This window comes from Heterodontus francisci, chromosome 5 (genome assembly GCF_036365525.1).
Source record: "Heterodontus francisci isolate sHetFra1 chromosome 5, sHetFra1.hap1, whole genome shotgun sequence".
NCBI lineage: Eukaryota > Metazoa > Chordata > Chondrichthyes > Heterodontiformes > Heterodontidae > Heterodontus > Heterodontus francisci.
The window spans coordinates 56972521-56982315 of record NC_090375.1 but is presented as its reverse complement, the minus strand read 5'-3'; the positions used below and the strand labels follow the sequence as shown (position 1 = coordinate 56982315).

General features: G+C 45.9%; 1 pseudogene; it reads right to left on the bottom strand.

Moving 5' to 3' along the window:
* Window positions 1-1199: 1199 nt before the first annotated feature.
* Window positions 1200-2093, bottom strand: LOC137370256 (putative nuclease HARBI1 pseudogene; annotated as a pseudogene).
* Between the last annotated feature and the right edge of the window lie 7702 nt (window positions 2094-9795).

Below are 9795 nucleotides of genomic sequence, written 5' to 3'. Positions count from 1 at the left end.
CCAGTCAAGCAGGCTGCTTTGCCCTGGATAGTGTCGAGCTTCTTGAGTGTAGTTGGAGTGGCACCCATCCAGGCAAGTGGAGAGTCTTCCATCACACTCCTGATTTATGTCTTGTAGATGGTGGACAGGCTTTGGGGAGTTAGGAGGTGAGTTACTTGCCTCAGGATTCCTAGCCTCTGACCTGCTCCTGTAGCCACGGTATTTATATGGCTACTCCAGTTCAGTTTCTGGTCAATGGTAACCCCCAGCATGTTGATAGTGGGGGATTCAGCGATCGTAATGACATTGATTGTCAAGGGGAGATGGTTAGATTCTCTCTTGTTGGGGATGGTCATTGTCTGGCACTTGTGTGGCGCGAATGTTACTTGCCACTTATCAGCCCAAGCCTGGATATTGTCCAGGTCTTGCTGCATTTCTACACGGACTGCTTCAGTATCTGAGGAGTCTCGAATGGCGTGAACATTGTGCAATCATCAGCGAATTTGCCCACTTCTGACCTTATGATTGAAGGTGGAGTCGGCCACCGGCATCGTGTGCGGGGCAGCCAATTAGCGGCCCAGCAGCGTATTTTTGACTTGAAAGGGTGCGCGCGGGTGGGCAGTGTCATGGGGGGGTGGGGGGAGGGGGGGCACATCCAGAAAAGCCCTTTCAAAAGAATTAGAGCAATGAAATGGACCAGTTGAATGTTACCTGATATCAGATGAAGACAGCTAGTGCTTACTGTGGAAAGTTTAGAGAAGGATACCAAGGCTCTGTTCCTGCAAGGATTGAAGGAGAACTGGCGGTGTCCAGGAGCAGGAAGAAAGAAACATAAAAGCTACAGAACAACCAACAGTAATGGAGGGGAGAAGTTTCCGCACGGCCCCCAGATTTTCGGAGCAATCACTGCAGGTCCTCCTCCAGGCGGTTGAGGTGAGGCGGGAGGTCCTCTTCAATGCAGACAGCAGAAGGCAGCCCTTCCAAGTGACCAAGAGGGCCTGGCTGGATATTTCGGAGGAGGTCAGCAGCCATGGCATTGTAAGGAGGACACGGCTCCATTGCTGCAAAGCGGGCCACACACTGGGTTGGGTTTATCATGATGTGAAGGTGTGCATCGTCAGATCATCTCTCCCCCTGAAGGTGCGTGCACTTACCCTCTCAGAACCTCACAATGACTCCTCTCATAAGGCAATGTTAATTATTTGAATATTAAGATCCTCTCAATAGAAACGCCTACATATTAGAGCCTCCCTAGTCTCTCTCAGACTTAACTCCAAATGACATGCAGCTTCCTCTTCCTGATCATCATGTGACTGCTGCCCATCTTCCTCATCCAAAACTCCATCCTTGTCTGATGACACCTTGCGCTGACCTTGATCATCCTCTGGGGCCTCTCCATTCTCCAACGTCAGGTTATGCAAGGCACAGCAGATGCCAATATTTCTGGAAACGCTTGATGGCGCGTACTGCAGGGCTCCACCTGAGTGGTCGAGACACCTAAATCTCATTTTGAGTCGGCCAATAGTTTGTTTGATTGTCACTCTGGTGGCCGCATGGCTCTCATTGTAACGTTCCTCAGCATGACCCCTTGGGATTCTCACCGGTGTCATTAACCATGTCATCAGAGGATAAGCCCTGTCCCCAAGCATCCATCCCTCCAGTCTGTCAGGAGGACTGAAAGGTGGAGGCACCTGGGAGTTTTGGACAATGAAAGCATCGTGACAACTCCCAGGGTAACATGCACACACCTCCATGATTCTCTTTTGATGATCACAGACGAGCTGAATGTTCAATGAATGGAAGCCCTTGTGGTTAATGAGTGCACCAGATTGACCTGCTGGTGTTCTAATGGCCACATGAGTACAGTTTATAACGCCCTGTACCATTGGGAACCCAGCTATTGTCCTGAAGCCTCTGGCTCTCTCAGCCTGACTGGTGTTGTCCGTCTAGAATGTGATGAAATTGTTAGCACGTTGGAACAATGCTTCAGTCACAACCTTTATGCAGTGATGCGCTGCTGCTTGGCAGACTCCGCACAAGTCTGCCGTTGAAGCCTGAAAAGAGCCACACGCATAGAAGTTAAGAGCTATTGTAACCTTCAGAGCGACCGACATTAGATGGCTATCGAGGCAGTTTGAGGCTACATCCACTGTCACAAAGAGATGTGACAGTCTCCCGTGACAGCCGCAGTCTTCTTCTGCACTGGCGCTCTGACAGGTGCAGGTCGCTCAGATGTGGATGGTATACCCTGCCCGTGTCTCCTGACGTGTTCGCACCTGGCCCACTCTGCCACCTGCTTTCCCTCCCACATAATGAGGTTGCACTGGACCAGCTGGTTGCGCGTTCCCCTGCCCATTTGTCCTTATGTCCCTCCTTGGGGCATAGTCCTCCTGATCTGATGATCCACCTCCAGAGTGCACAATTCCAATTGTTGTACTGAAGACCAAATGCAATGACCGCAGGCTTCCAGCTGATCGGACAGGCTCACACAACCCCCCTTCCTTTTACCCAATTACTCAGAGCAGCTGGGGTCCGAGCAGCAGTGAGTAACACTCAACTGAACCCTTCTGCACAAGCTGCAAATAACACCAATTGTTAGGACACACAAATACCATCAGAATAAATAAACAGCAAAAAACAGTATCTCCAACTCCCTCACCGATTCACTGCCTGTCGCCCTTTTAAACTTGGTCGGTTCTCGAGTCACCCCACGACCCAATTTACGGCCGTTAAATCAGATGGCCCACGTAAAATAGCTGGCAATTGCTTTCTTAATGACCTTAATGAACTCTCAATTGCTTTTAATCGGGCGGCAAGCAGAGATTCCATCTCACCCAACTTCCTCGGTTCATGAAATGGCATCTGTGTGTCATGACGCCGGGGACCCGACCCAACGTCATCGCACGCCATGTTACCCCCCCCCCCCACCCCCGTACGCCTCTGACGGGACCCTATTCCTTAAGGTAAAATTCCGGCCCACCTCTTGAGTTCAGCTCTTTTGTCCATGTTTGAACCAAGGCTGTAATGAGGTCAAGAGCTGAGTGGCCCTGGCGGAACCCAAACTGAGTGTCAGTAAGCAGGTTATCGCTAAGCAAGTGCCGCTTGATAGCACTGTCGATGACAGTTTCCATCACTTTACTGATAGTTGAGAGTAGACTGATGGGGCGGTAATTGGCCGCGTTGGATTTGTCCTGCTTTTTGTGTACAGGACATACCTGGGCAATTTTCCACATTGCTGGTTAGATGCCAATGTTGTAGCTGTACTGGAACAGCTTGGCTAGGGGCACGGCAAGTTCTGGAGCACAGAACTTCAGTACTCTTGCCAGAATTGTGTCAGGGCCCATAGCCTTTGCAGTATCCAGTGCCTTCAGTCGTTTTTTGATATCAGGTTGAGTGAATCGAATTGGCACAAGATTGGCATCTGTGATGCTGGGGACTTCAGGAGGAGGCCGAGATGGATCATCAACTTGGCATTTCTGGTTGAAGATTGTTGCAAATGCTTCAACCTTATCTTTTGCACACATGGGTGCAATCGATGATGCCTTGCACCTGGGGGAATTCAGCAATGGCACTGAAACACACTGCCCTTTGTACCTGTGAGGTCCCATCTGTCATGAAATAAACGTACTGCCCAGCCTGGCAAATAGGGCATCAGCGACCTGCGAAATACCATGATGTAAGATGCCATTAAGATCCGCAGTTGATCCTTGGAAGAAGCTAGAAGCAAAGGAGTTCAAAGCCACAGTGACTTTGATGGCTACTGGCAGGGCATGGTGATCAGCGCTCCAAGATTCGAGGTCTTCAGTGATGAAGGCACATATTTTTGTGACCTTCCACCTGGAGAGTCGCAGTCTCCTGCAGCACTGGTTCTCAGTCACCTCCAGGTAGCTCCGTCTTCGTTGGTAAACCCTATGCTGCTGGTATGGTTACTGTTTCCTTCCTGACTCTGGTCCCTCTCCTCTGCCTGGAGTTCTGCCCTTCCTGTGGAGGGTGTTGCTTCTCATCACCACTGGGTCCAAAATCTGAGAGTCATGCCCCCATTGCTAACTGCTGCCTTCCTTGTGGTCAGCTGGCCGCCCAATCAGGCTTAACAAGGTTTCCCCCTTGTTCTTCTGAGCCTGCAGTGCCAGGAGGGTGACGGCCCCTTTACTGCCTACTTTCCCTGGCACCTGTGCTGTGCCAAGGGCACCTGTATGTCAGTGGCTGAGTCCCCCTCTGCACCATTCACCATTTTATGAGTCCAAAGTAATTCCCTAGGGTGGCCATGACTGGATCTGCTCTTGTACCTACCTCCCTTCACCTGGTCTGTCCCCGACAGTGCATGTAGCCTGTGTGATCCTGTGAAAATTTCAACACCCCCATTAATGAATTCTTAATGAGCTCCTCAACGACCTTAATTGGGCCTTAATCGAGGAGTGGATGGAGTTGCGTTGCTGCCCTCTCCCGCCTTGGTGAACATGGCTGGTGCTGGGAATGGGAAACTGGCATGCTACCCGGTGCCGGTATTTTCGGGCCCATCACAGTGGCACAGTGGCGCAGTGGTTAGCACCGCAGCCTCACAGCTCCAGCGACCCGAGTTCGATTCTGGGTACTGCCTGTGCGGAGTTTGCAAGTTCTCCCTGTGTCTGCGTGGGTTTTCGCCGGGTGCTCCGGTTTCCTCCCACAGTCAAAGACTTGCAGGTTGATAGGTAAATTGGCCATTATAAATTGCCCGAGTATAGGTAGGTGGTAGGGGAATTGAGGGAAGGTGGGGATGTGGTAGGAATATGGGATTAATGTGGGATTAGTATGAATGGGTGGTTGATGGTCGGCACAGACCCGGTGGGCCGAAAGGCCTGTTTCATTGCTGTATCTCTAAATAAAAATAAAATCACCTCTGTTCCCACCCCTGGTGTAGCCTGAAACTTCAGGCCAATGTATGCACAATCCCATTTAGAATATCTCCTACTTCTTCTTACCTTCAATACTTCCAGTTGAAGCTGACACAATTTTTTGAATCTTCCACCTCATTAATACGATTACAGTCCTCCCAATGCCAGGTTCTCCCGATCCACCCCACCCCCACCCCCATCCCACCCACTTCCCCATACACTAAGTGCTGCTCTGCCTTCTCCCATGTTGCTCTTCAGATCCGCCTGACACTCTCATTGTAAATGATTGATGGTGCTGTCCATTTTAAGTGAAAGTCTCTACAGCATTGAAGCCCTATGCCACCAGATCCAGGCAAACCACCAGTGGTGACATTTGTTACATCCATCAAGGCCCAAGCAACCAATGGAATATCCTCCATTCCCAACCTTCACAGTATCCACAGGTTGAATCGGAGCAAATCTCAGAAGACAGGCCTAGTCTGCATTGATTTTCGTCCACTAATGTAGAAACCACTAAAACATTCGCACCAGGTATTTCCTTGGGTGTATTTCTGCTTGGTAGATGCAGCTCCAGTGGAACACTAGGGGAAACTCCAGACAACACGGTCTAAACAGGGTTTCCACCCTGAAGTAACAGCAGCCGTTCAGAAGATCCCCAAGGAAATTTCCACAATGTTTTCCAAACTGAGCAAGTGTACGGTAATGTCCCCATGACCAATTAGATTGCTGACACATATTATCCGAAACCTAAGAATCCATTGAATGGGAATAATCTGGTTAGACAATCAAAACTTCTAAAACTGTTGCAAATGTTGACTTGGGTGATTGTGTAAACTGGGCAATATGCTGCCCATTGTACATCTCTCCTGATTCTCATTTCTATTGAGTAGATGGAAATGAAAATGAGGAGAGATGTATAACAAGTAATTGAATCATTCATTTTACACTATCACTCAAAGTCATAATTATGTCCAAGGAGCATCTCCGGCCTGTGGAACCTCCAATCAACACCTTGAGAGACAAGGGAAGAAAAATAGAACACAAAAGACTCAACTACTTTCTGAACTGCTATCAAACAAAGAACAAACTATTGTTTGTATAGCACCTTTCATGACCTCAGGATGTACCAAAGCGCTTTGTGCTATGCATCCAAATTTAGCAGAGATGGTGTTTAGCATCATTGCATTACACAGCTCCGAAGGCACATCATGCATGTGTCACCTCTTTGAAAGAGCTATCCAATGCAATACTTTTTGAGTGTAATCTCTGTTGTAATTTTGCAATTAGGAAGTTCACAGAGTAATTCACACTAATACAAAACAAAATACTGCAGATGCTGGAAATCTGAAATAAAAACAGAAAATGCTAGAAATGCTCAACAGGTCTGGCAGCATCTGTGAAGAGAGAAACAGAGTTAAGCACTAAACATTTTTACAATTGTAGCAACTGCCAGTAAAAATCAATCAGCAACTAATCTGGAAGTAGTTGATGTTCTCTTTAAATGGCACTGGTGGGTGGTCCTTCCTGCTGCTGAGCATGTGTTCAGCAGTGTGTGATTAAGAGAAACATTAGCTGGATGCCATGCTCCAAAGTGGTAGTGCTGGTGTCAAAAACTATATGCCGATCAACATTATGATCTGCCTACTCTGTATACGCCCTCACCAATATGGCGTCCAGCATGACTCGCAGAAGTGTGTGCGGCAGACGCAATTTTGGGGCTCTAAAGCCACGTAGAACCCAAAAAATAGGCGCTATGCGTCCAAATTTTGTGGCATTGGTGGTTAATCTTAGAATCATTGAATTATAGAGTACAGAAGGAGGGCATCCAGCCTATTGTGCTTGTGTCAGTTCTTGAAACGAGCTATTCAAATTACTCCCCTGTTTTGTCCCCATAGAAAATTTTTCCCCTCAATCTCCTTTTGAAAGTTATTATTGAATCAGCTTCCTTCATAGGGATAGGACTAGGCTGAGATCACAAGACACACTGAATCCTGTGCTATTGAGAAAGAAGTAGCGTTGAAGATAATTGACAATCCAATGTTTAGTACCAAACCCTACCTGTATCCCAAAAGAACTTGCCAGCTACAGCCTTTTCAGGCAATGCATTCCAAATCATAGCTCGCTGTGCAAAGTTTTTCTTCCTCACGTCACCTCTGGTTCTTTTGTCAAATAACTTAAATCTGTGTCTTCTGGCTGCAAACATTCTGCTACTAGATGTTATTTCTCCTTACTCTATCAAACCCCTTCATTATTTTGAATGCCTCTATCCAATCTCCACAGAACCTTCTAAGCTCTATGCAGAACAACCCCAGTTTCTCTAGTCTCTCAATGTAACTACCATTGATGGTACAATTCTAATAAATACTTTTGAAGGATTATCAACCTGAAACATTAACTCTGTTTCTCTCTCCACAGATGCTGCTAGGCCTGTTCAGTATATCCAGCATTTTCTGTGTTAATTTCATCATTCTAGTAAATCTCTTTTGTACCCTCTTTTCCTTCCTAAAGCGTGTTGCCCGGTATTGACCACAATACTGTAGCTGAAGCCTAACAACTATTTTATAAAAGTTTAGCATAACTTCCTTGCTTTTGTATGCTATGACTCAATCTATAAAGCCAAGGATCCCGTATGCCTTTTTAACAGTCTCTCTACTTGTTCTGCTACCTTCAAAGGCATGTGTACAAATACTGTACAGTCTCTCTGTTCTTGCACCTCCTTTGAAATTGAATAAAACTGATCTTTTCCCTTCCTAGCCAGAAATATAAGAGGTGGAAAGTTTTTTTTGGGATACTGGTAGGGTTTGGTGCTCAACAGTTGTATTGTCCTCCAGAACAAACAAACAATCCACCTTCAATGCCATTCCTTCTATCTCAATAACACAGGACCCAATGTGATTTGACAATCTCAGGCCAGTCCTATCTCTATAAAGTCCACCCAAATTTGTGTGCTGTCTGCCTCAATACCAATGGGAGTGGGCAGGGCCATAATGGATTTTTAGCCTTCAGTTTCCCGCTATTAAGAATATATTCCAATTTTAGGTTTCTTGGATGCAGTATACGACCTCACATTGATCACCATCTGCCTTAGTTTTGCCCACTTGCTTAGTCTGTCTATGCCCTTTGCAACTTCTTGTTCCTAGCTACTCAATTTACTGAGCTTCCTAATTTAGTGTCATCTGAAAATATGCAGCTCTTTATTCCTTCATCCAAATTATTAATATATATGGTGAAGAACTGAAACCCCAGCACACATTCCTGGGGAACACCACTTGTCACATCTGCCAATCCAAGTACAATCCTTTTATCTCTACTCTCTGTCCCCTAGCTCCCAACCAATTATCAACCCATGTCATGAGATTATCTCCAATTTTATGTGCTCTCACTTTTGCTATTATCTCTCGGGCACTCTTTTTGAATATTTTTCCATCCTGTGCAGTGAATAAGAACTTGGCTGGGATAGATTATCACCTAGTGCAGTGAATGGAGACTGGGTTAGTATGGACAACAACAACAATTTGCATTTATATAGCTCCTCTAATGTAGTGAAATTTCCCAAGGCATTTCACAGGAGACACTAAGACACATAAGGAGAAATTAGGTCAGGTGACCAAAAGCTTGGTCAAAAAGACAGATTTTAAAGAGTGTCTTAAAGAAGGAGAGAGTTGTAAAGATGTTGAGAGGTTTAGGGAGGTCATTCCAGAACTTAGATGCAAGTCAACTGAAGGCATTGCCACCAATGCTGGAGAGATGATCATTGGGATGTTCAAGAGATCAAAATTTTAGAATTTTAGATCTCAGAGGGTTTTAGGGCTAGAGGAGATTACAGAAATACAGTGCGGCAAAACCATGGAGGGATTTGGAAATAAGGATGAGAATTTTAAAATCGAGTCATTGCCAGACTGGGAACCAATGTAGGTCAATGAATACAAGGATGATGAATGAACGGGACTTGATGTGAGTTAGGATATGGACAACAGAGATTTGGTTACGTTAGATGAGACTCACCCAGTGCAGTGAAAGAGGATTATAGGCCAAGAGGACATTTCCAGAGTTCGTTCTCAGCGTGGGCCTAAACAATAAGAGAAATAGGTACTGTTACAACCAGGTGAGCAATGTCCAGGGGACTTTGGTAGTCTTTACCTGGTCTTATTGTAACAGGGTTAAATTTTAAACACACTGTGTTTTGAGCTCCCTTTTTTGTGAATCCATGTTCACAGTTTCCAATTATAAGGCAAAGAACTGAACACACACAGACTTTCTTTGGTTTAAAGCAGAAAGAGGAAATTTATCAAAACCTTAAACTTAACCTCTAATACGGTTCATGCCTACAGATATATGATGCACTCACGCTAGCATGCACACACGATAGAAAAGAGCAGAAGAAAAGATAAGTAGAACAGTTTGAGGCAATATCTTGTTACTGTTTCTCGAGCTTGCTATAGTCCTTGATTGAAGCTCTGGTCTTGCAATTCGTTGGGGCCCAGTAATCTCCTTAAAACTTTGTTCACGTGGCAAACCCTTCTCTCTTTGAGTTTCACATGTTTTCACGAGATTCAGTTCCGCGGGAAGAGATGAAGGCAGGCAGACAGACAGACAGGAGAGGAAATGTTCTCAGTCCCAGGAGAAGGTCTTTACTCCATGAGCACACGGCTTTGTCTCCCTGGCAATTCCTTTGTTTGGGAGTTCAAAAACTCTGCAACAGTCAGTCATGTGACGAAAACTGGTCCGATCACTTCTGTGCATTGGAGGACCAGGGACTGGCTCCCTTTGTTTCCACATTGTCTGATACTATGCAAATGTCCTTCCAGTCAGAGATTGCAATTTTTAAAGTTTTAATGTTCATGTGGCGAAATAATATGTGCCTCAGTCTTGGCAAGTGGAAATTTCCTGACAGTACTAAATAGCCTTTTCTTATTCTGACCTTCTGTTCTCTAAATAAGCAGGA